Source organism: Cervus canadensis, chromosome 4, assembly GCF_019320065.1.
Source record: "Cervus canadensis isolate Bull #8, Minnesota chromosome 4, ASM1932006v1, whole genome shotgun sequence".
NCBI classification, from domain to species: Eukaryota; Metazoa; Chordata; class Mammalia; order Artiodactyla; family Cervidae; genus Cervus; species Cervus canadensis.
In genome coordinates, this window is record NC_057389.1 from 70640400 (window position 1) to 70667709 (window position 27310).

The 27310-nt window shown below is 45.1% G+C and overlaps 1 protein-coding gene across 3 annotated transcripts in view; it reads right to left on the reverse strand.

Annotated features, from left to right (window-relative positions):
* SEMA6A (semaphorin 6A) overlaps positions 1–26843 on the reverse strand; it is a 129548-nt gene extending 102705 nt beyond the window's left edge. For 2 of the 3 annotated variants that reach the window (XM_043465854.1, XM_043465851.1), the window contains exon 1: positions 26128–26803. The gene's annotated coding sequence lies outside the window, so the exon portion shown is untranslated. Of the gene's footprint in view, positions 1–26127 lie in introns of all 3 variants that reach the window. The other variant, XM_043465853.1, reaches the window with a different exon arrangement.
* Between the last annotated feature and the right edge of the window lie 467 nt (positions 26844–27310).

Sequence of the window (27310 nt, forward strand, 5' to 3'; positions counted from 1 at the left end):
TACTGCTCTGCTCAGTACCATTCTGTAATCCATGGTTCATAACCAAACGGGTTTTTGTCACTATCCAAAACAATTTAAAATTCTGTTCTTACACGAATGCTGTCTTGAAAATGAAGGGAATAATGGGACAGGCCTGGCATTCTCTGTTGGCAGTTCTTACTTCTAGAAAAACATGTACAATAACTAAAGTATTATCTTGTAGATACAGTATTGTAAACCATGAATTTAAAGGCTCTCAGAACTAGCTGATGAGAAGACCAAATAAGCACTTTTCAAGCCCTTGATGAATCAACTAATAATACAATTAAAAATCATTATAAGCAAATAAGAAAATAGATCTGATAAATCATCTCTTAAATGTCTCTGAAAATTAGGGGGGGGGGAATCACATGCTATATTCCCTTAATATAAGGACCTAGTAAGCGGATACTTTATAAGCCTCTATTTGAGGACTATATTAAGAAATAAAAATTTCCCTTGGAGTCTGAGAGGTTAGCCTTAATGATAGGATACATTCTGTTTTGCACCATCCCACAGCATCTGGAGATCTCAGATACTAGAACACGATTCAGGCTGAAGCCTGGAGAGAGATAAGCGGCAGAAGGATCTTGGTGATTATGTGTATTTCCTGGAGGAGACCAGACTCCTGTGAAACCCTTGTGACATTCAGAAGGGAAGGATAAGGATGGGGAGCTGACCCAGCAGGGGCTCCAGCTGGAACCCCCTGTGACCCACTTTGCTTACTCTCTGATTGAGGGTTAGAAAAGTTAATTTTCTTGTCACCTCTGCCAACATTGACCAGAGAAATAAAATGTAAAGAGATGGAAACTGGAGACAGGAAATAAAAATGATTTTTATTTATAACCAGTGATAAATTATACTCCCCAGGGCTCAGTTGGTAAAGAATCCACCTGCAATGCAGGAGACCCCAGTTCGATTCCTGGGTTGGGAAGATCCCCTGGAGAAGGGAAAGGGTGCCCACTCCAGTATTCTGGCATGGAGAATTCCATGGACTGCATAGTCCATGGGGTCTCAAAGAGTTGGACACGATTGAACGACTTTCACTTCACTTCACTTTCAATGAGGCATAGATATCCAATTCTTGTTCACAGAATGTGCCATGCGAGTACTCTCTTCTGCTGACAATAGGGGTCCACCATTTATGTGAAGTGGGCAAGAGAGTTTTCCCTCATGCCACTTATACCGTGTGTAAATTATAAATTTTCAGAGCACATAAAAGTATACACACAATAACCAGAACTCTTAACCAATATTCATACACTATCACAAATACATCTTGCCAAAGGTCAATGCCACTACCTTTGGGACTGGTGAGAACAGACATTCAAGGTCACTTGGTTGTGACTGGGTTCCTTGGTCATGGGTCTTCTCCCATCCAAGTACTAACCAGGCCCAACCCCGCTTAGCTTCCAACACCAGACGAGATCAGGTGCATTCAGGGTGGTATGGCCGCAGACGGTCATACGCCTTCTCAACAGGCATCTTATGATCGTGTTTAACTCAGTGATGGATCCTAGCTTTGTACAGATAGACGATAAGGAACTCCCTCTCTTTAGGGCTTGTATAGAAAGGGGTCCATGGTTAACAGTTTATTTTTTTAAAAGGCATTTTAAACAGAGATATTCTTATAAATATCCCTGTTATTTCAGGTAATTAATTTCCTGATATTTCCTTCTATGACTACTTCTAAGCCACTTTAATTGTGTTTTAAAATCAAAACAAACGTATCTACTGAAGGTCAGTCACAAATTTCATGCCGTCAGCAATGTCTGAATTGTTTTTAAGAAAGGAGAGATTACCAAGAGAATGATCCCCTCCGAGGTTACCTGACACCGTTACTCTACATTTTAGTTCTTGAATTTGAAACCAGCTCTGTGAAACAATACTTTAAAAAAAAGTGCTAATGTTAACAATATCGATGATCCAGAGACCCCCATGTCCGGCTCCATGGGCTTGAAATCTTGGCTTCAAGTGGGTTTGCTGAATCACAGCAAAAGCAAAAGATTCTCTCCAATGACCAGCCTTTGGAGGGCCGGCGTGGCAGTGTGCCTAGCAGACATTTCTGGGCCCTGTGGCCTGAGCAACATCACAGCTCCCAGGGACTCAGAATCTAACAATACGAAGAGTGCCTTAAGTTTACCAGGGACTTCACCCTGTGTAAACACAGATATGACATCTGCAGCAAACTCTGGGAGGGAAGTTTGACTCTAATCCTCTTACACCACAAGGACCATTATTCTTAGAACAGTTCACTAAGTCAGGGCTCCCCAAACGGGCAGATCCTCACAAACATCTGAGGGACATTTGACTCCTGTTGTTCCCCAGGCCTTCACCCTGGTGACTCTGGTTAGGTAGGTAGGTCTTTGGCAACTTAGTTTCCCAAAGAGCGTCATGCCTAAAATTCTCACCTTTAAGGTCAGCTATCCAGTATCATCAAAAGAGGTCTCAGGTTAGCTTAATTTTTAAAACATTAGCATCAATTAGCTCATTCAACAAGTAAGTGAATGCAAAAATGATTAGGGTATAATCTCTGTTCTTGGGGACCTCCAAGTTGAGTGGCTTCATGGAGTTCATAAAATGTCACTTAGATGAGAGATGAACCATGACTGAAGAGAACATGGGTGAAAGAATCTGAAGGAGGGAAGGTAGGGAGGGGGGGTGACAGAACAGGGACTTTGGGTGTAGGGAAGGTGTAAAAGCAGATGAGGTAGGCCAGGCCAAAAAGGGCAAACTTGCTCATGTTGTAATTTCTGTCAATTCAATTCTATATCACATCCTATAGCACGTGTGAATGTGATACAGAACACACACACACGCACAGTCTTTGTAGCTTATGCCTCATCAGTATGCTTATATAAATAAGATTTGGGCGGGTGGTGATGTAAAAATAGCAAAAAAAAAAAAAAAACAAAACCAAAAAACACTTATCTACTTGGGAAGACCCCTTGGAGAAGGGAAAGGCTACCCACTCCAGTATTCTGGCCTGGAGAGTTCCATGGATTGTATAGTCTATGGAGTCGCAAAGAGTCGGACATGACTGAGTGACTTTCACTTTCAATGCTTAGTGTATAATAGACCCTTAAGGCAATTTACACATATTGACTCATTGAATCCTCACAGCAACCCTGAAGCAGACACCATTAGTATCCCATTATACAGAGGAGTAAACTGAGGCACAGGGGGGCTGAGACTTTTTTCCGAGGTCACACAGCCCAGTGAGTGATGAACTTTGACTCTGTACCCAAGCTCCAGCCTCTCTGCCGGTGACCACTGACATGCTGCCTCTTTTCTTGGGCACATGCTTTTTTTGCTAAAGTCATTTCCCTCCCACCCAGCCCTAAGTTTTGACCTGGTTATTGGATTCAGATAGAACAGGTATCTTGGAGGATGTAATCAGAGCAAGCTTGCTCTATCACCTTCCTCTTTGCAATTAAATGCAGACATGCTACAACAACATCAATAATCCCTCTAAGGAATTCGAATGTCTGAACTGACAAAGTATCAGGAGCCATCAACTTTCTGACAGCTCATGTAGGGCTTTAAAAATACCTGCCTGATGTTTGCCACAAGGACTCTCCTTAGAGTCTGTCATAGGATTCTGTCCATAGAGCCTGACTCAGTGATCTACATGAACCTAAAAAAAAATGATGACCAAAAACCGTAGGCAGGCCACCACCACCCACTGCATGTCACTGACAACAGTCAGAGAATTACTGATTAACCTGGACAGCACCCCGAGGTGAGCCGCGGTCTTTGTTCCTACTCTTGAAAATTTCCCGGAATGTGTCAAATAACCGTAGTCCCGGCCCCAGGCTTCCTCTGATATTCACATTTCTGTTTAAAAAAGGATTCTGCAGCCAACCATCCTTTTCAACATGTTTCACTTTGCCAAGCTGAAGATTGCAAAGCACAAGAGTTGGACCAGACAATAAGCACATCTAACTTTACACGGACTGTCTTTTTATTCAAGAGGAGGTTTCTTCTTTTTTTCCAAACCAAGGCAAAGACAGGTGCCATAGAGTATTGTGAGAGTCAAACGAGATGGAGGATATACAAGAGCATTGACAACCTTGCACTAATTGTTGTTTCATTGTCTGGGCCCATTACTGACTTGTTACGAAGTGAAATTCTCCCAGGCTGGGCTTGTTAGGAGGGTGTTCTTCCTCATCTCTCAGCTCAGTTGCTTAGGGCCCTGAAGCAAGTCAGGTAAGCTCCTGAGGAGTTGGAAGGTGAGAAGGTGAGCTGGTCTCCATTTTGGGTGGGGCCGGGCTTCCCAGGTGGCGCTAGTGGTAAAGAACCCGTCCGCCAGTGCAGGAGACATAAGAGACCCGGGTTCGATCCCTGGGTCAGGAAGATCCCCTAGAAAAGAAAATGGCAACCTGCTCCAGTATTCTTGTCTAGAGACTCCCCATGGACAGGGGAGCCTGGCGGGCTACAGTCCATAGGGTCACAAAGAGCTGGACACCACTGAAGTGACTTAGCACTCTGCACTGATGGGGGGGGGGGGTGGCATTTATTTGCGCCTGTCATTCAAGTGCAGCTCCTATCCTCTCAGAGGCTTTTCTATCAGTGGCAGATAATCACATATACTCACGCTTCCTTACAGCAAGTGTTATTTTTAAAAAATATTTTATTTATTTATTTGGCTGTGCCAGGTTTTAGTTGTGACACATGGGATCTTCAGTCTTTGTTCAGGCATATGGGATCTAGTTCCCTGGTCCCTGGTGAGGGATCGAACCTGGGCTCCCTGGGTTGGGAGTGTGGAATTTTAGCCGCTGCACCACCAGGGAAGTCCCCCGCAAGTGTTATTAAAAGGGCAGTTTTACACATTCAATAGAAAATTATTTCATAAGTGGTGCCATATGCTGCCAGAGGTGACAGAAATGAAAACATTTTCATCCAGTGTATTCCTTGCCAAAATCCACTAGAAAGTTGAAAGGGTGAAATTGTATGTGGATAGGATGTAGGGATAAATAAGAAATGATGGAGACCCTGTCTCCAGGAGGAGAGCCTCTTCCTGGCAGACGAGGATGCAGGGGGAGTGGACTCTCAAGAGCATCCCTTCTTTCCAAGAATCCTTGTGAGGCACCAAAGGACACATCTCCATTGGGAAAACGAGGACAATATTACGAGTTTGCAAACTGCTTTGAAAACTGTAGATTATAAATGAGTACAGTACATTCAAATAACACATTCTGCAACTTGTGTATCAGGCTCATTTTTCGTGACTGTATTGGGAAGACTTATTTTTTTTAATATGTTCAATTTAAACACACACAGCCAGCCGCCTCATTGACCGTTAAGCACTTAAAAATCCAACTGTAATTTTAGCCAGATTTCTTATGAACCTCTGGGTAACCACTATAGGGAGACCACCTCTGAACTCCAAGTTCAGTCCCTCAAAGGGATTAAATCTTAAACGCACCATCACGTCGACTGCTGTAGCTGATCACACTCGATGTCATTAGCGTCCGCTTAATATGGCAGCTGATGCCTCGTGGTCCCTGCCAATGAGGCTGAGTGGAGCCTTGGAGAGAAGTGAATTATAATTGCCGGCCTCGGGGCTGCGTGGCGCTGCCGGTGATGGTGGTAAATGGGGAAAAGAGGCAAGCGTTAGAGAAGGTCTGTTGTGCTGATGAAGTGGAATTCCTAGAACACACTGCGCTATCAAATGAGATTTGACTCCACAGTACTGGGAGCAGACAATGGGCTCAATAGGACCCGGCACCGGTTGCTGGGCATATTCTAGCTGCTTTAGTCGAGTTGCCTTTCATTCAAGGGAGCAGGAGATATTCTAAAGAATGGAAAGGAAGGGAGTGTAGTTCTGGTCCAGAGCAATCCAGAGGATAAATGTTAGAGGAGAAAAACTAGAGAATTTCAACCAGGATGAATACAATAATAAAGATATTTTCCCACACTCAACCAAGTCTCTCTCTCTCTCTCTCTATATATATATATATAATAAACATCTACAGAAAGGACTAGTAGAATAGCCCAGCCTCTTTAGCTGGGTTAGTATAGGGCATGCTTTAGAAAGATCTGGGTGAAGGATGAGTCTTTCTTAGATCTTTAGTTCTGGAAAGGGGTGGGGGAAAGAAGGCTTTAATGTGTAGGGAGTGGTAGAAGGGGCTATGGAGTTTCAAGAGTTAGGGAGGGTCTCTATTCTGAGTACTCATTGGTATACAATCTGAATCCAGGAAAAACAAGCAATGAACAGTAACATCAGAAAAAGATGTTCTAAATCACTTATTGTAAAACTACATCCTGCCTCCTCCTTCTTCAGTCATGTCCAACTCTTTGCGACCCCATGGACTGTAGCCCACCAGACCCTTCTGTCCCTGGGATTTCCCAGGCAAGAATACTGGAGTGGGTTGCCATTTCCTTCTCCAGGGGATGTTTCCAACCCAGGGATCCAATGCATCTCCAGCACTGGCAGGCGGATTCTTTACCACTGCACCACCACATCCTGCCTTATAAAAAGAATTAATTGTCAGTCTCAAGATAGGTAACATTCTGTTATTAACAAACCAGGAGTTAGTTTGTTCCCAACTTGCAAAATGGAGAGAAGAGAGTGGAGAATTCCAAAAAGGGCCCCAGGCACTTAAAAGACAGTTGAACTGTTGAAATCAAAGACAGTTAATTGTAGTCTGTACAAGTAGGAACAACTCCACCTAATTATGAATGAGGCATTGTCAAACCAGTTTGACCCTGAAATACTCACTTTCAACTAACTTAGTTTTTTAAAAACCATTTTATCCAAAACACTTGAACAAAATTACGCTGCAGCTAACCAGGTAAACCAGAGGTGTGGAGTGAGCACACATTCTGTTTGAGGATTCCCATGAAGGTAATAATTTTTGTCAACTATGAAAAACTACTGCACAGAAACCAAATTTGTGGAGAAAATTCACCACCCTTAAGACTTGCCTTGGTGAGTGATGTAGTCTAAACTACACTTAGAGACTTGGTTGGGTAGTCTGATCTGCCCACTTTCTAGAAAGGTTTCGATTCTCAATACCTACATACAGGCCTCCGTACACACAAAGCAGACACTGAATATGAGGTTTTATATCATAGGGTCCAGGGACCCCAAACCCCTGAGGCTGGAGAGAGCTGGGTTTCCCAACAAAGCCTTGTCCACAAGCCGGGAAAGGTGGGCGTGGGCCCTGAGGTGGTCCCGGCAGATCCAGCCCTTTGCTGCCTTATTTGTTTGGATCATTAGCAGGGCACCAATTAGCACCTATCTGGTGACGGGTGTGTGTTGTGAACATCTGTCCACTAGCATCTGGCCAGGGCCCAAGTCCATTTCACAGGAAACAAAGAGCTGTCAGATGGTCCTGCTTTGGGGTGAATACCACACACGGAGTCCACTCTGCCACAGGGGAGGGGCCAACACCTCCATCTCTGTCTCAGGAAGTACCTAACTGCTGACTGGCAACTCCCTTATTTGTGAGTTCGGCTTTGCCCACTGGAGTAAGTACTTTGAATGGATAAAGCCAGAAGTAACTTGGCGTTTGCTTGAGAGCTAATGAGCAGCGTGGCCCTGGTGTTTATGCTTTAACCACCCAGCCTTCTTTCGCTCTTCTCGCTGGACCTCAGGGGAGCAGGGGTGAAGACTGGGTTGGATTGGGGATTCACTTTTCAATCCATCTACTCTGCGGTTCAGTGCTCAGTTCTTGGGTTTTGTGAAAAACAACCACTTAAAGCCAGTGAATCAATTTGAAATTTTCAGTTTACTGGAGTAGGCAGTTAATGCCATATACATCTTAAAGTTCTGTTGTATAAACTTTTTGTATTTACACATTGATTTTTGAGTCAGGTTAGATTAACAGAGACCTTTGGGCCCTCGGTGAAATATTGTGATTCCAAACATAACACTAACTACAATCTAACACAGAAAACTCCCTCAGTGAGAAAAGCCCTCAGTATTATTCCCTTGGAGTTCCTACATAGTCTGTTCCCAGAGTGCAGGAAGGTTTGTGGCTTAAGCCTGATAAATACAGGCTACCTGCAGAACACCAGACCCAACAAAGAACAATTAAAATGGGAGAAAAACCTATTCACTTAACTTCTCATCCCATAGGAACTAATATATAATATAGCTGGATGCATATTGTAGGTACGCACTAAAATAATTCCTAAATGAAGTGAAGAAATGAAGGATTATTCAATCAACCATTTAAAATCACGCCCTGACATGCAAAAGTACATAGAAAAAGATACAGCGACAGAAGCAGAGAGAAAGACTCATCTGGACGCTGTCATCTTGTCATCATCTTGTCTTTTCAGTTTTAACTTGCAATGTCAACAACAATGCCTTCCTAGTGACATGAAGCACTGAATTCCACCAATTCCATTGGGAGAATTTGGTGTCAAATTATAATAGATAATTTTTCTGCATGCTAAGTTGTTTTAGATGTGTCCGACTCTTTGTGACCCTATGGACAGTAGCTCACCAGGCTCCTCTGTCCATGGGATTCTCCAGGCAAGAATACTGGAGTGGGTCACCATGCCCACCTCCAGGGGATCTTCCCAACCCAGGGATCCAACCCACATCTCCTGCAGTTCCCGCATTGCAGGCAGATTCTTTACCGCTGAGCCACTGGGGAAGACCCAGATAATTCTTACTGAGTGCTTATTATGTACCAGACGTTCTTCTGGTACATATAGTCTGATTTAGTCATCAGAATTGCTTCATGAGGTTGGTACTATTAGTATTCCTATTTTACAGATGAGGAAAACAAGGCACAGAGAGGCGAAGTGACTTCCCCAAGTTCTCACAGCCAACAGAACAGGAAACGCCAGTGTTCAGACTTTTAACTCCTTCGTCATGATACCCCTCTAGAAGAAAGGTTGACTTCTAAATGCACTTTTAACCCTCAGCTTCATTCTGTGTGTTTCCAGCAGTAATGGGATCTCAGTTATTCTTCCTGATCTTAGTCTCAAACTTTTAGGGACGTTATCATCATCATTATCATCAGTCATCATTTCTATCAAATTCATGTCTGTCACTCTGCTTCTATCAGCTCAATGCACCCGGAACGTTGTAACGTTACCTCCATAACCCACTGAGGATGCCAAGGTTACACATGCAAAAAATAGCCACCGAGACTGAAATTCACTCTCCACTTACTGCCGACTCTGGAGTATGCTTCCTCTTCATCCGAGAAAAAGCAGAGCTGGCACTACTGTCAGAAAGTACTTAATGCCATGGTTTAGGCTGCAAGTGCGTGCTTCTCTTCTTAATATCTTCAGAGGATAATCTATAAAGTGCTGAAATGTACTCTTTGAAGGTCTGTAATAGGACAGTGCATTGTAGTTACAGAACCTTTCCCTGAAGGCTAATTATGCCAGAGACTTTGAGGTGAGTCTCTCTGGTCAAACATCTCCCACCCAGGGGTGGTTGAAAATTCTTCCTTGACATTTGTAATTTTAGTTAACTTGTTAAAGAAGGTCTTGTAGCCTTATTTGACAGAGCTTATGTTATCGTCTATTGCTCTTTTGCATGACATAAAAGAAAAATATCAGTGAAATCAACTGGATAATGTAGTCCTAAAACTTCTCGTTCGATGATTAACTTTGTGATGGAGTTGGACTTCCATTCCCAGTTATCAGCATATGTGTTTTCCACACAATATTATCCTCTTTGCTATCAAGAGCTTTGGTGATAGGCATATTTAAATGTGTTTGCCACGTTTCAAACCAGGCATCAAACTTTTTAACACTGGAGACAGTGTCTAGGTGGGCTAGGTTAGCAGCTAACTAGCTGGTAAGATTTGTATGTTTTTTCACCTTGCCTGGGATCTGAACAAAAGTGGTTGTGTTGAGATTAAGTAACACTAGAGGGCAGCCTACAAGTTAGAAACAGGTCAGCCTACACAGGCGCAGTCTTTTGGCTTCGCACAATAGACAGCTCAAATATGGCGTCCCAGGGAAAAACAAAAAATCATCATATCATTCCTTAATGTTTTAATTTGCATGTGCCTTTAAAGGAAGACTTCAAAGGAAATAACTTCATAAATGTTTTCTCCCTTCTAGAAACTCACTAATTTGTTAAACCCTCCTGAAGATGCTTGATGTTTCTAGTCCTGTTTCGTTTCACTTCCTTTATTCAACCTCTTTTTAACAAACAAAACTTTATTAGAGAATAAAACTCTTCTCTTACCAGTTCTATTCAGAAACCTCTGAAATAAAAATGCAATGTGAAGAGTAAAGACAGTATATCTATCTTTTTAGGGTTCCTTTCTATAGCATAAATATTAGTTATTTTCAACCATTAAAGGCATTGGAGGACTCCTGTGGACAACTATATGGTATCAGTACTTATCCAAAGGTTGAAACCATAAAATGAAATCTGTAATATGTCGTTCACCTATGAGTTGAAGGTTGATTTCTTCCTAAACAAAATATTACTCAACACATTTTTTCTTCTGCTACATAAGCAGTGTTCAATTTTAGCACCATGCAGCAGAAAAGGCCTAGCTGTATGCTAACACTATCTTATTAGATAAACAACACAATTTAGGTGTTATTTGTGTTTTGTGAATTACGTCACCTGTAACATTTCAGTTGCACAAGGCAACTTAAGAGAGAAACACTCATATAAATCTGCCCACGGCGGGGTGGGGAGGAGGGAGGGAAGGAAGGGGCGAACACATGTACATTTAATTTCAGAATTCAAAGACTTGCATACTGTTCAGAATGGAAAAAATAGGAAACAGGTGGCTCGACGTAGGCCCTGATTCTTCCATGAGTGAATCACAAGCTTCTTGCTTGCCCTGCACTTTGTAGCCAGTCTTTATAGATGCGCTGGATGGTGCTTCAGTCATCCTCATTATTATCCACCTCAGCTCCTGGTATTAACCTCCCTAATGTTGGAGAAAGTGGTACCAGCTGCCAGACCAAATGCAACAGTTTAAGTGCTCTTAATTTGAGAACCTTTAGCACTCATTTTACAGAGCTGGGTATGAGCACAATAGAACTTAAGTCCCAGGCTTTGGTGTTTGGCTTCTTGTGTGTCATTTACATATGGTTTCTGATCGCCATTAAAAATGAACAATTTTTGTCTCTAAACCTGGCCTGTCTTGGCCAATGTCACCACCATCCACTCAGCTCCCCAGATGTGACATCTTGGAACCATTTTTTTCACTCTTCCACCCCCTTACCCCACACGTCCAACTGGCCCCTAAGTCCTGAAGGCTATACTTTGCCAATGCACCCAGAATCCATTTCCTTTTTTCCACTCATAGCACGAGCAGATTTATATTTCTAAAACACGTGTCTGATGACATCAACATTTGGCTGAAAAGCTTTAATCGCCCGCAGCTTGGAGTCCTAGGGCCGAAATCTCCATGGACTGTTCTCCATCCTTCTTTCTGTCCGTGGGGCTTCCAGGGCCATATCACCAGTCACCAGGAGTTCCCCTTGCTGCTCTGGGGCCAAATCTTGGATTTCTCTGTCTCTGGCCTTTGCTCCTGCCTCTCTTAGCCCCAGTGCTCCTCTGCCCCTTGCCAACTAGGTACCAAAATCTTGTCCACTCCTTAGGTGCAGCTCAAATGCTTCCTCCCAGACTGGACAGAGCACTCCTTTGTGTCCCCAGCATTCTTACCACGCTGCTTTGGACATGGAGAACAGTCAGCCCTCAGACACTGTAGCAATTTTTTTTGCACATCTACCTTCCTGGATAGTACGTGGGCCCAACGTCTGTGTTGTTGTTGTTCAGTCGCTATGTCCATGTCCGACTGTTTGCATCCTCATGGACTGCAGCATGCCAGGCTCCCCGTCCTTCAGTATCTCCTGGAGTTTGCTCAAATTCATGTCCATTGAGTCAGTGATGCCATCCAACCACCTCATCCTCTGTCACCCCCTTCTTCTGTCTTCAATCTTTCCCAGCATCACAGTCTTTTCCAGTGAGCTGGCTCTTTGCATCAGGTGGCCAGAGTATTAGAGCTTCAGTTTCAGCATCAGTCCTTCCACTGAATATTCAGGGTTGATTTCCTTTAGGATTGACTGGTTTGATCTTGCTGTCCAAGGGACTCTCAAGAGTCTTCATCAACTCCACAGTTCAAAAGCATCAATTCTTCGGCCCTCAGCCATCTTTATGGTCCAGCTCTCATATCTGTACATAACTATTGGGAAAACCATAGTTTTGACTATATGGACCTCTGTTGGCAAAGTGATATCTCTGCTTTTTAATATGCTGTCTAGGCCCTGAGTGGTTATGCCTGCAACTGATCAATAGATTCTGAATTAGGTCATCACTGTGTCTCTGCCGTATCTAGAACTTGCCTAGAATAGGTGCTAAATATGTATCTGCTGAAGTAAATGGACCTGATGCTTTTGTTGCACCCAGCAGTGTGGACCAGAGGAGTAAAATGACCTTGGTCGAAGGGAAAATCCATTTATGCTGAGCCATGCGGTCTACTTTACTCCTTGCTAATAATAACATGTTTGTTTCACAGGTACAGGTTGCAAGCCCCAGGAGGATATTCCTGCAGGAATATCTGGTTGAGCCCTCTGTCCCTCCAGGTGTACCCTGCACCAGGGTCAAAGTTTCCACCTTTGTTTTTATTCCTACTATCGAATAGGGCTAGAATCCTAAATAACAACATCCTCCATTTTTCAAATGATGTCCTTTTGGATGACAGACTCAAGGTCCTAAGAGCTTCTGGAGACAATGGCATGCATCAAGAAGCAGGAGTTTAGGTCCTGAACCCTTGGGTGGAGTCCTCAGAAAGCTACTTCTAAGGTTTTTCTGTGGCAGGAGTCAATCTGCATAGTAGGCATAATGTGAAAACATCTTCTGTTGGAAGACTAAATTATTTCCAAATTCTTTTTAAAGTATTCAGCAAACCGTACAATGTCATGGAGCATAAAAAACTCAGATTCAGAAGGCTTCAGACCTGTCTCAAGCCCTTCCCTTCCCAGAGGCATATACTGTTAGGCCAATGATTTGACCTCTCTGAACCTCAGTTATCTCATCTTTAAATTGGGCATAATAATACCCGCCCTGCCTAACCTAGGCTGTAATGATATTAAACGAGGCAATGTTTGTAAACATACTTAGAAAAATATAAGGACTATATAATTAGGTCTTTATTAATAGTAATAACACTGTTAAATACTGTTGATGCTGATCATCATCGGTAAGCCTGACTTCTAAATCTGAGCAGCAAGATTCTTGCTGGGCAGACCTGTCCTGGGTGTGCACTTCACTGTTTCAAGTCAGTCTGTCCCCTCCCTACAAGATACCATTCCAGGAAGGTGCGTCGAGCTCTTCAAACATAGACAGTGAGAAACAATGAAAAACTGCAAATGCACTGTGATTACTTTTATTCGAATAAGCCTTCCAGTGAAGATACTGGGTATCGTTGACAATAAGCAAGAATAGACATTGCCTATGTTGAAAACCTTTGCAAGTTGTGCTGGAGAATTTGCATTTCAGTAACAATGTGATAATGTCAAGCTATTCACAACATTTCAAAGCCTCCTCTGGCACACCTGGCGTGTGGTAGGATCTGCTTGGGGAACGGGAAGTGGCTGTTTTCTAACAGTACTGGCAGTGACGTTGTCCTTTTCATTCTTGGGAACGGATGTGTTTGAGTAGTATTAACACGTCTTGTTTCTGGACAGGACAAAATATGAAAACGAAAGCTCCACCCTCCACGATCTCCCAGGAGAATTAATTAATCAGCATATTCAACATGTTGAACTTCCCCTCATCACAAATGAGCGGAAACATCTTGTAGATAAAAGTTGCCTTTTTAATAGAAAACTTTTCCCCGTAGGCCGAACATCCCTTTAAAAGAGAAAAGTATCCAAAAGATGTTGCCTTCCCCTTGGCTACATAGGAAACTACTCTGCTTTCTAGATGATACCAGTAGCATATCCTCTTGTCTGGGCAAACGTGGGATCATGACACTGGGTTGACTTTACTTCTGTTAAAAGTAAAACCATACTGCATGCAGGGGGGACAACCATCTTGCCTATATTTTAGGTCATCACTACCCTAGAACACAGTACAGCAAATAATATCAGTCAATTTAATTTAGGTAATTTCTCATTAAAGATGCTTCTAGATTCGTAAGCTTAAATGTAAAAGCTAGGCATTTATAATTCATAAGCACAGGTTATGCTCAACCAGATAGGTTATATGCTATTAAGAGTTTCAGATAAGCTGCAAAGTGATTATTCACACAGAAACTTAACTCATAAGTTGGCATTAATATATTATACCTAACTTTCATTAGGCCCTCTGGTTAAAAGCTGAATGTAAATAGTGTGTTAACATTATAGTTCAGTTACTTGACATCTGTTCTAAACTCATGACACAAGAAACAGTACTGTAAACCAAAAGTAAGGCCAGCTTCCCCAGTGCTTATGGTGTTTCAATCCCTGTGGTCAGCACTCAGGAAAGAGTACTTTGTTGTTGTTGTTTAGTTGCCAAGTCGTGTCTGACTCTTTGTGACCCGGTGGACTATAGCCCACCAGGCTCCTCTGTCCATGGAATTCTCCAGGCAAGAATACTGGAGTGGGTTGCCATTTCCTTCTCCAGGGGATCTTCCCAACCTAGGGCTCAAACCCAGGCCTCCTGCACTAGCAAGCGGATTCTTTACAGCAGACAAAGGAAACACCACTCGATCCAGCACCACCAGCATACAATGGCTTTCATTTGAAAGACCTGGGGCACCACTCAAAGTCTCATTCTGTTTTTGTAAAGCATGGCCTCAAATCCAGCTAGGTGCCAGTAAATACCAACAAATTTATTAAGTTAAAATAAAAAATGGTTCCTCTAAAGACTCAAAACACTTTGCACCACTTATCAGTTTGAACTCTCCCCCTAGTGATATTTCATTCTTTACATGACCATTCTGCAAATGATACAGAATCATGTTTCTAATAAGTAAGAACATCATGTAGTCTGCATGGCAAGATAATGGGAGCACGTTCAAGTCACTGCTGTCTGAAAATGTTCCAACAGAATGCAGCCTTTGAGGTATTGATGCCTTGGAGGCACCCCCCCCAAAAAAATCTGTAATCAGAAATCATTAATTAAGGTTAATTAAAGTCTACATTGTATTTGACTGACAACCTCACAAAAGCCCTGTGACTTTTCTTCAGACTCCGGTGTGTAATGTTGTGTCTGATCAGATACTGAAGAGTAATCACATCTTGGATTGTCGAGAGGACAGCATAGTCAATTTCCAGAAACTCTCCTTGGAGCAGAAAAAGCTTCTGATCTGAAATATGAATCCCTTTGTCCTTCCCACTCTATGCCTTTTTAAAAAACAACAACAACAACTATCTTGTAAGAATACCATAGAAGGAGCAGGACCTATTTTCTGACCCTTACCAAATAATCAAGAGTCCGTAATACTGAATTTACATATGCATGTTTTCTTTGCTTCTCCAGAGATGTTGGAGGGAGGTGGGGAAGGGCTGGGGGATAACTGCGGCCTAAGCCAGACCACATGATCAAAAACTGCTGTGACACTTAAAAGTGCTTCTCCACAAGGAATTCTGGTGCCCAGAAGCCTGGTGAAGCCAATAGCAATTAAGGCCATGTTAGTTATCCTTTTCATTTACTTCAAATTATTGGCCTCTAAAATCAATCATTGAGTGTGGTTGAGTAAGGGAGGGGTCAATTTAATAGGCACGTGCATTACAAATGCTTGTTGATCTTAAGTAAAATTTTTGGCAGGCCGGATCTGTGGAAATTTAAAACCGCTGCTTTGAAGCTCGCCCTGTCATTTCCTAGTTTAAAAAAAAAAATGACAAATTTTCTAGATCAAGCCCATTTGTAATGAATTCAAGGTTTTCTTCTTCTGAACTCACCTGGATTTTCATATGCTGTGTTGCATGTCCTGAATCCAGGGCTGTGTGCTTCAAGTGTGAGATAGTTTTATGTTTTAATCTTCAAAGGAATTAAATGGCTGGGCTTAGACGGGTAGGAGTCCTTGAAAGTCCACTTGGAATATGCGAACTAAAATGTGAAGACATGTACCTGTATCTGTCAAATGAGGCCAGATTTACCTAACAAAGGAAAGCTGAGTTCTCCATTGCACACGAAGCTCATAAATTGTGGAGTGTATATCCCTTTTGTAGCAATTTACTCCTCCACATCTTCTTTTGACTGGGTCACTCACACACCATGTCCACAACTGGAGACCTTTTCCTCGTCACCCCGACATAGTAAGATATTATAATTATAGGAAGAAAAAAAATCGCTCTAACACTCAAGAACTGGCAAAGCAGTAGACCTCTGGGCCAGTGTTGCAAAACACAGTCAAATGGTCCCTAGCCCTTCAGTAATGTGTGTCGAACCTGGAAAAATTAAGGTGAAACCTGAAGGAAAGCACCAAGTGTTTCCATGGCCTTACTAAAGCACAACATACAACACTCCTGAGGTCACTTTATTTAGTTAGCCATCTGCAGAGCCAAAACCCAATTATGGGACTGAAATGTGAGTCAAGTCAGGACTGGCCTCATTTACCTCCATGGGTAGGAGCAGCCTAACGAAGGGTTCACACCCTATGGCTTGTCCAAGGATGAAAGTGACACCAGCCCCTGGACCGTAATTTTTTACCAGCAAGACTGAGTGAAAGACAGATCCTGGAGTAAATATCAGCTGGATGCGCGCATAACAAGGTCCAGAGAGACACTCTCAGAAGTTGCCTCTTTTAATCCAATGCTGAATTATACGAGAAGTTGTTTTCAGTGCTTTCAGAAGACCATGGCTGCCAAAATCACTGCGAGGCTCGCAAGCCTAGTCTATCTCAAACCTTTCCCAAGACACCCCAACACTATCTGAGGCCCTGAAACTATGGCAACCGAATAAGAAAGCAGCCTCCATGATTAATAGATGAAGATCTCAGCAACAGTGTCTAGCTAGGGCCATCATTCATGATGTGAGAAGAATTAGCACAGAATCCATCTTGGAAACCATTAACGAGTATTTATAAAAATCCACCCAACTGCCATCCTGCTACGGAGACTCCAGTTTAGAATGCTGTAAACAGTTTGTTTTCTATTTAGTGCTCACTCTACAGAGAATGTTCTTAAAGTAACTCAGAGCTCACATTTTTAGAATAATGCAAGGCTTTATAGGCTGGTTTTCCACCTGGGTTTCTGAGGCCTAAGAACAAACGCATTCATACACCAAAATACGTGAATGAAGTCAAGTGGCTCTCGGGGTAAAAAGGAGAGACAGTCGCTGGACTGTTGTGAGTGTCTTTTACAGAGTGCAATTTTTTCATAAAGCATTCCATTTTCAGGAAAGGAACCTTTCCATTCACCAGCTCCATCAGTATTCTCTTAGTTTCCTCATTCAAGGGCAGTAAGAGTCTGGGGGCAGGAGTCGGGGGAGCACTGGAATCACTGCAATATTAATGAAAAGATTGAATATGCTCCTGAAAAAAAGACTCAGGAATAGGAAAAAGGAAAAAAAGAATGGATCCACAGACAGCTTGTTTAAAACTCTCATATAACATGAAACCATAATTAATAGATTCTTTATTTCCCAGTCCCTCAAAAGCTTATTTTCCAGTGGTGTGTTTTCTTTGTGTTTCGATACCAGATGCTGTTCCCTTTTATAAATGCTTCAAATCAAACGATGGCCAAAGGCTTGGTCTTAAACACGTGTGAGGGCAGAAGGGATAAGAGCAGGATAGATAACATCAATTTCAGAAATTCATCAGCGAAGGTTTTCAAATTGGCTTGGGTTCTTTGCATTAAAGTTTCTGCAGATGGCAATTATAGGTTGGTTGGAAACCACTAGAAAGTGCTGAGTCATACTAAATGAAAGCCTCGGGTCTGAAGGCTGTATGTGGAAACATCTATTACTAACACTACTTTCAAAGCACCAGTCATCGCACGGGCTGCTCCGTGGGAGCTGGTCCTTCAGTCTTTGGGGCCTGTGGATTGCTAATTTATTCTGCTCTCTGTACATCCTCTTTCCACTTACAAAATTTAAGAGAAAAATTTTGTCCTAGATGAAAATAACTGTAATTCTAAGCTGTGGAGGGATTCTTACTCCTTCAGGGAACTGGAGTGATAATAACAATTTACTGCCCCTTTTGCTATGCTCTTGAAGAGTCAGAGTCTTCTCACTGATAAGGACATCTATGGCTATCGTTGGAATCAAATTTAAGGTTGTGTAACAGCGTATCAGCAGTTGAGTAATCAGTGTCTCCACTGGGGTCAGCTGACTATTTCCTGCATTTGGTGGGGAAGGTATGCACAGTCGCTAAGTCGTGTCCAACTCTTTGCGACCCCGTAGACTATAGCCTGCCAGGCTCCTTTGTCCATGGGATTTCCCAGGCAAGAATACTGGGGTGGGTTGCCATTTCCTTCTCCAAGGGATCTTCCCGACCCAGGGATCAAACCTGCGTCTCTTGCATTGGCAGGTGGATTCTTTACCACTGCGCCACCTCGTGGGAAAGTAGTGGTTTGCTTCTGCATGGAGATTCAGGCACTCCCAAGCTGTCACTATGTCAGATTTGGCCATGGAAGAGGGATCTGGCAAGTATATGTCCACCATGAAGAAACTCATGCAGATCCCCGCCATAGCTTCCTGGAGGAGCTGACTGACAGCCAAGCATCTCCTCTGGGACACGTATGTGGTCCTTGGGGTCAATTCAGCTCACCCCTGAATGGTCATTATGGGCAGCTCTCAGATTCTAAATGTGGGTGCTCTCAGATTCCTTCGTGGATACAGGCTGTGTATTTTACTTTCACAATGTTAGTAAGTGAAAGCTATAATTTTTTAAAAACAACTGTCCTTTGGGTACTTAGTTGATATACAATCCTTAGCTGTTTGCTGTTGTTTTACTTGTATAGTGTTTTCTTCTTCCCTGTTTTGGGTGTGATGCTTCCACTTCCAAAGTTAGGAAAAGGATCCCAGCTCCTCTTCTCACGCAAGTGACCCTTTCACACACTCCTCTGCTTAGAACCCCTGACATCGTGGCCAGCTTATGGTGTGAATGTTCCTTTCCAGTCAAAAGGTCATTTCCTTTGCATCCTCTCTTCATGTTGCAGACGTGAAAGGCCATTTCCTTTGGTCCTCTCCCCACCAGGGCACTCTCCATGACAGCTGTCACCCAAATAAAAATAACACCTCATATTTAATGAGTGTGTGTAGTGTGTCAGGCATTGTGCCATGAATCTTACAGATGTTGTCGTATTTCCTCTCCTCAACAACTGTAATACCACCAGCATTGACAAATGGAAACTGAGACAGAGATGTAACTTCCTCAAAGTCACGGCTGTTTGTAAATGGCAAAAAAAAAAAAAAAAAAGGGATGCAAATCTGTGTTGTGTCTGCCTAAGACTGTGACCTCTGCATCACCTCCCAAGCTGTCTACAGTCCTTCCACATTTTTAGAAACTATATGCCACAAAACCTAATGAATTTGCCCTGCATTTGATGGGGAAGATAGTAGTATATAGCAGAGATCAAAACTTTACCCTGGCGTGTCTGTTCTACATTAATGCTTTCATTTTATTTTGTCTGTAATTTTGTTTGTTTATCTTTTGGTGGTGCCTCATAGCCTGTGGCATCTTAGCTCCCTGATCAGGGATGGAACCCATGCCCCACTCCACCCCACCCCCGACACTGGCAACAAGGAATCTTAACCACTGAACCGCCAGGGAGGTCCCAATGCTTTCATTGATGTGAACCATTTGAAACTTACCTGAGCAAAAAAAAATGCCCTTACTTTACAAAAAAATAATGTCTGGCAGAGTGACACTCCTATGATCTTGCCTAATTTAATGATCACATTGAAAACAATCACTAGTTGAAACGGTTGGCATCTGATTCATAAATTTGCCATCCATACACTACCTAGATTGTTTTCAGTGAGCCTGAGGACCTTATTTATTTCATCATGTGGTTAACATTAAAATGATATACGCAGGGTATAATCTTTCTTTTGTTCTATAAAAGACAATGAAGCAGGGTCTCTGCTAGGCCTGGGGTCTCTGGAGGTGAGAAGGGAGTTAGCGTCAAACTTGTCAAACCACAGTGCATTTTATATTTTACCAAATACAATCACATTCATGATTCTGTATTATTCTCTCTGTACTTCTACTAGATAGGAAGCATACATTTTTACTCTTTACAGTTTTAATTTAAAATATTGACCTTCAGAAGAGTTAAGGGGCTTGTCCGTGGTAATGAGTCTGGAACTCAGGTCATCTGACTTCAAGCACAGGATCTTCAACAATAGTCATCACTGCACTGGGACCGGGAAGAAATGCGAGTTAATGGGCATGCTTATTCCTCCTGGTGGAAAGTTGAATTTTAAAAACGACTCTGAGCAAACTCCTAAAAGGCAAGAAGCTTCTGTGGCCAGCGGTTAGAATGCAGAACAAATGAGTCAAAGGTCAAAAGCTCAAGCCCCATAAGTGCTGGCTGTCTTCTCAGCTCCATTTTTTTGGAAGGTTGATTCTACCTAACTCACAGTCCCTCCAGTGTCAACCAGGTGTCCCACAGATGTGCGCTCTGAACTACAGAACGGGGACTGATGGGCACGAGTGTGGGAACGGGCAGGCTCCAATCCATCACCAAGACTGGGAAAACAACCTCGAAGGGATGCTCCACTGATGGTGTATAAGACTCATCACCTGTGTCCATGGAAGACAGTGTTATACACACACACACACACACACGCACACATTCATCAAGGCAGAGAGATGTCTCATGTGCTGGCCACACAGAAACAGGGGCAGGCGAAAGAGACCAAGATTGGCTGTTCACAAAACGATTCCCTCTTCATTCATTCAACAAGTACTTGTTATGAAAGGCCTGTGATGTGACAGGCACAGGTGTAGGTGCTGGAGACAGCAGTGAGACATGAGAATGTCTACCCTCATGGCGTTATGTCCTAGGGGAAGACAGAAAATAAATGGGGACAACCGACAGTCTGTCAAGATGTGAAAAGTCCTGAGGAAAAAACAAAAAAACCCTGAGGCTGTCCACCGGGATAGGGAGTGTTGGGGGGAAAATGGTGAAGTAAGAAAGATGATAAGGAAAGGCTTCACTGAGACAGCGACATGTAAGTAGAGAACCTGCAGGAGGAGAGGAGAAGCAAATTCTACAGCTCTCTGGGCAAAGGCATGCCCCAAGCCTTAAAAGGGCAAGACCCTGCAAAGGGTCGGATTGGGAGGGGGCATGCTCAAGTGACCCCAAGGAAGAGTGGAGGTCAGAAAGGCGGCGGCCCCAGTGCAGGTCATGTGGGTCCACAAAGACCATAGGAAGGACTCTGGCTTTGATGGAATAAGATGGGAAAGCATCTGAAAACACATAACCCCATGAGATTTTGCTTTAAAAAATATATGTCACTTTGGCTGCTGTGTTGAGAAAAGACTGTAGGGGACATAGACCAAAGGTGGGAGACTAGCCGGGAGGCTAGCCCGGCAGATCCCCCAGCAGGCAGGTGGAGACAGGGGTTTGGCCAGTGCGAGGGCCACTGAGGTGGAAGACCTGGAAGGGGTCTGTATGCTCTCTGCAGGTGGGGCCAACAACATGGCGGTAAGAACAGGTGAAGACATCAGAGAGAGGACAGTCAAGGATAACTCTTGAGTTTTTTGGCCTAAGCAACTCAGAGGCTAGAACTGCCATTTACCAAGATGGAGAAGATGACAAGAAAGGCATATGTGGAGGAGAAAGATCTGTGCTGAAGGGGTTATTTGGGAAAGATCAGAGTATTGATAGTTGTATATGACATTCTCCATTAGTGTAATCAGAATTACTCTAATAAAAAGGTTTTGCAAGCACTCATCTGCTTCGCAAGGCAAGATACCCTACCCTTGTGTATAAACTATACTGTAATAGTCTCAGGCTAAGAAGTATCCTCAACTCCCTTCCCCCGTTGAGGTTTGTGTGGTATGACATCTTACTCACCCATTTCAAAGGGATTAAATGCCTCCCTGCCTTCCCTACCTTCCCATATCCCCAAGAGGCAGCTGTGTGGTTGCCAGTAGAGAAATAGCTCAGTTGCTCTTGCAGCACATTTTAAGGCAGAGGAGAAAAGCCTTCACTCTGGAATAGAAATCTCTCAGAGACAACTTGGCTCCAGGGCACCCCAAGAGAGTGGGGGACACTGGGAGGTCCCAACAGGAGGCTTCCAGGCTTCCCCTGGAGATGTGAATACCCAGGAACACTCTGGGAGGAGGGCAATGAACTTAAAGTGTGTGTGGAGGGCGGGAGGCAGTGCAGGGATTTGTGTAGACTTTCCTAGACTTTCTACTGCTGCAAATGGCAGATGCCTAATTAAAGCATTTGCAATTAGTTTGGCTTGTTCTGTGATTCCTTTCTGCAAACAAATATGATGGGAGAATATATTAGCTCTTGGCAATCTAGTTCTAAAAAAAACTTTTTCTCCCATCATTACTCTTTTGTCCTGCTCAGAAGAGAGCTGAAGCACTGTGTACACAACCTTAAGTATCTGACTTACCTCCTTGTCCAAAACAGTATTTTTCCTTCCATTTCATAAAGGAATGCAACTACCCATTTGCCTTTAAAAGCAGGAAGATTTATTCTGAATTTAATACAAGTTCTTAATTTGGGTGTCTTATTTGTATTCAATGATGATAACAGTCTTCCTAATTCTTGCCATCCTTCTGATTCAACACACTTGGCTGGCGAAGTTATCCACCTCCTCGAAATGCAAATGCTATATTTTTTTAATGATGGGAAAAGCAGTCACTAGACTTTGAAAGAACTTGAGGGGTGTATGTTTGTGTGTGTGTGTGTCTGTGTGTGTAAATAAAGAGTTGCACTTACTGCCACTTTATTATAACCACTTACTTAAAGGCACAGATTTTTTTTTTTTTTTTTTCATTTTAACTGCAGGGAAAAAAACGTGCCCAGGTCTCCTTCAAGAGGAGACATGTGACCCATCTGGGACTGCTTCTTTCCTTTACTCATTCAACATTTACTTGAGTTTCTATACTGGTTCTTTTTTTTTTTTTTTTTTTGTGCTCTAATTCTTTTTTTTTTTTTTATTTTTATTTTTTTTAATTTTTTTATTAGTTGGAGGCTATCTATACTGGTTCTTACTTATTTAAACTTAGATGGTTTTATCCAATGAGTATACTCTGCAGGTAGCCCCTGAGATAATGATCTTAGGTGTCTGTTGAACATTAAATGCATCATGAGAGGGTGGCCCATCTCTAAAGGGTAATAACCGCAAAACAGAACACTTAGGGAAGATTGCCATCAAACAGTGCAAATTAGAAAAATGAACCAGAATGCCTGACACAAAAAAAGGTTTAAATCTGATGGTTATTCATTTCTGCTTTCAGATTGACTTGCAAAGCACCTCATTTAAGAAGGTCCTAAAACCAAAATAATAATAGAGGGTAGTGGTTACTCAAGAGTCAAATAAAAGTTACCATATAAACAAGCATGGGTAAGCCAAATTCAAATAGTGCAATTATTTTTTAACAGATAGTTTGGGTTAATAGGTGGAGACACATAGTATTGCCACTGTATTTAAGGTTAGGTTAATAATTAACTTTGATGCCTGGAGTAGTTTAATCAAAGCTTACTATAAAAACTGCTCCATGCAGACTAAACAGGGTATTAAAAAACCATACAAAATACTTGCAATCTTGACCTCTGTAGTCATTTGGAAAGGCTGTGAAAAATCAGATGTTCCATTCAGAAATATGTACCAGCACCTTTACTTTGGGGGAAAAAATATTTTAATAAAGATTCATATTATCTGGAACCAACAATCGTCTCATTGTCATCAGAGTGGCAGTCTGTGGACTTAATGCCCAAGAGGTATGTTGAAAGAAGACCAGACAATTATCAGGATTAGAGAAAGGCAAGGCAAAAGCACTCGACCTTCCTACCCGGAAAGACTTAAGAGTCAGCGCTGGGGGGCATTAAATAGCTTTCCTGAGACCTGCTGGCAGGACACTGCCACTGGGTTAAATGTCTTTTCAGATCGGAGGCAAAGAAAGTTGGGCGTACATGTGAGAGAGTCTGTGTCTGTATGTGTGTGTGTTCACACGCCTGTGTTTGCAACCTTTCATGGATCACACTCAGCTGCTACTTGATTTCCATCCAGTCCAAGCAGAGCGCGATCCCACCATCCCACCGTGATCGTCTCTGGTCACCACATTCACTAAACCGCTTTTCTCCCAAGGACCAACGCGGACTGGCCGGAGGGGCTGCTCCTTGCAATACAGGCAGGGGGAGGTCCCTCGGCAGTGCTTGCCCTGGCTGCGAAAACCGCGGGGCCTCCGTGGCTCCACGCACACCTGACTCCCGGCTCTGCTCCTCGCTGAACACCCGCCGGCTGGAAAACGGCGAGCGGGGTGCAGGACACTGGAGATGCTGCGCTTGGGGCCAGCGATCCCCGGCCGGTGTCCACACGCACCCGCGCGCCAGCCTCTGTCCACAGTGGCTGGACCCAGCTTCCGAGTCCTGCTGGGAAACTTCCCCTTCTCGCCCCTCCCCACGCCCACCCCTTGTTCGACTGCTTGAGAGACCAGTCCAGCAAGTGCCGCACCGCGACCCCAACCAAGCTGACCATCGGTCTGGGTGCCACTCTCCGAGGGGCTGGCTCCTGGCTCCTGCCTCCTAGCCATAACCTGGGCGGTCTGTCCACCTTCCTGGGGGTTCGTTTTCCCGCGGGTTGCACGTGCTGAGCCCGAAATCGGTCGTGCTCCCCCCCCCCCCCCATCCCTGGCCTTCAGAGAAACTTTCCAGAAGTGCCTGGTCGAGTGACCCCGTGCAGGAAAAATAAAAAAATAAAAAAAGAGGAGGAGACGCTGGGTGGAGGGGTGGCGGCGGCGAGGGAGCGGGAAAGACAGCGGAATCCTGTTTCCTTTCCCGATACCCACAAGTCTAGGACTGCTCCCTGGCTCCCCCTGTACCGTTCCGGTCCTGGAAGGAGGGAACGGACTACGGGATCCTGCTATGCGCCGTGTAATACGGTGGGGAGCCCAGAAAAAAAGCAGGGCATCTGGGGGAGGGGGGAAAGACACGTCCCATCCCAGCGGGGTCATGCAGACTGGGTGGGCGCTGTCGGGCTGGGTTGGCGGCGGAGCGCCCCACTGCCAGCGAGGCAGCGCTCTAGACGCAGCAAGTAGTCCGGACAATCGAGAACCCCGGGCCCCTGCAGAGGTCTCGTCCGGTTAGCAAGTACTGAGCCATTTCTAGCCAGGTCTTCCCACCCTTCCCCCTCTGGGGACACCTCCTTTCCAAAGAGGGACCCCGTAGTGTTTGGAAGAGGGCGCAGCGGGCGCCAGCCCCCGGCAAGGGGCTCGGTGCCCGAGGGGGACGCAGACGCCACAGATGCTGTCTTCGCCGCCCAGGAGGGAGCTGCGGCGGGGAATAGGACCCAGGGCGGGGAAGCCGCGCCACACCGGGAGGAGGCCACTCATTCGAGCGAACAAAGCCCGGAACCTCTGGTGCCCAGCGGCCGCGGGAGCCGGGATGTCACCAAGGGGCAGGGTGCGCGGGTGCCAGGGCCATTACAAGTTTCCCGCACTCCACTGAACCCAGCCCAGACCCCGCGCCGACAACAAAAGACTCTCTTTGCTTCCCCCACCCCCCAATCTCCCCGTGTCTGTGGAACCCCTCCTCCCACCTCGAACCCAAACCTAGTGTCGAGAGAAAACAGCGCTCTTGGACCGAACCTCCTCCAGCCCTCGAGGGTAGAACCCCTTCCCCCTGCCTTCGCACCAGGACCGGGGCGCTTCCGAGAATCTCACCCTTTCTTGGCCTCTCTGCTGCCTGCTGGAACGAAAGTGAGGACGAGCCCCCAGGGGTACTGCACACACCTCCCAGGGCCAGGGAGCTATCCGCGCGGCTGGGGTCCCGGGCGGCGCCTGGCGTGTGCGCGACGCGAGTGGGGAAGCTCACAACGCGGGGCCCCGAGGTCTCTGGGGCGCAGGGCGGAGAGGAGCGGCGGACAGGGCTCGCGACTGCTCCCCCAGGGCCGGGCAACGCTCGGAAGACAGACGCAAGACAAAATAAAACGCAAGCACCACAAAGCCGAGACAGGGTGTGCGGACCGCGGCCCCGGGACCCTCAGGAGGCAGCGGAACCGCCCGGGAGGTGGGGCGCACCAGGGCGCCCCAGCCGTACCTTTTCGGTGCATCGACGGGCAGGCGGCCGGGGCTCGGAGCGGACTGGTACAGCGTGTATCCCATTTAGTAATCCATTATCGAGGGGATCTCTCCGGGCCGCGAGCTGCGCTCTCTGCTTCGCAAGCCTTTGTCATTCCTACATGGGTGCTTGTCTCTGTATGGTTATAGTCGCAGCGACTACTTTCTGGGATGCAAACGCGCCGTATTCATTTCCAATGACAGGCGGAGAAGGGGAGATGAAAAAGAAAGAAAAAAACCAACAAGAAAGGAGGAAATGTTCAAGAAACTCTTCTCCAAATCCAAATTCCACTTGGATTCCACTCCGGCGAGTCCCTTCGGTGGTGTTTGCGCCGATTAACAAGTCATTTCAGGGTGGGGGGCGGGGTGGGGGCTGGGGCAGGGGTGCGCGCTCTAGCCCCGCTCCACGACCGGGAGCGCTACGCCGCGGGTGTGGCGGTGCTGGCCGCTACCGCCGCTCCTAAGCGGGCATCGCGGGCGGTCGGCCCCGCGGAGAAGCGCTGCTGCTGCGTCTGGAGCGCCTGGGCAGCCGAGTGCGCGGGGAGCGGAGTTGGCTGCAGCCTCACCCCGTGCCGCTCACTACTCCTCTGTCACCGGAGAGGCCGCCGCTCCAGGGCGGAGCCAAGTCCCGGACTGGATTGCGCAAAGCGGACTCTCCTCCTGCAACCCCGCCTACTTTGGCTGGCGTCTTCTCCGACCCGAAGGAGGGCTGCGGTCTCTGTGTGTGAACCCGAGCGAGCGAGGCGGAGAGAGGGAGAAACTACGCGCTGTGGCCGCAGGTGGAGCCTCGGAGCGACTGGTCAGCGCCGCTTCCTTCCACCACTATTGCCCGCCCGCGGCGCGTTCGGCGGAGGTCCCCGCGGGGGCGACACCCGCAGAAGCCCAGCCTGTGCCTCCCCCACCCCCGCATTTGCTCTTGCGGGGGGAGGGGGAAATCTCGGACAGCATTGCCGAGCCCTGTCAAATCAAAAAAATACATAAAAATAGACGTAGTGCAGGAGCAAGTTACAAGAAAGGATTTGTTCATCGATTTTTTTAAATGGAAAAGTTTTAAAGGATGAGGGTAAGTGAATGGCGAGCCTTTCTGATTACTATATCAAGAGGTAAGTTCCAGAAGTGACGGACGCTCTGTGCACCCAGATGAGTTGGATAGAAACCGGTAC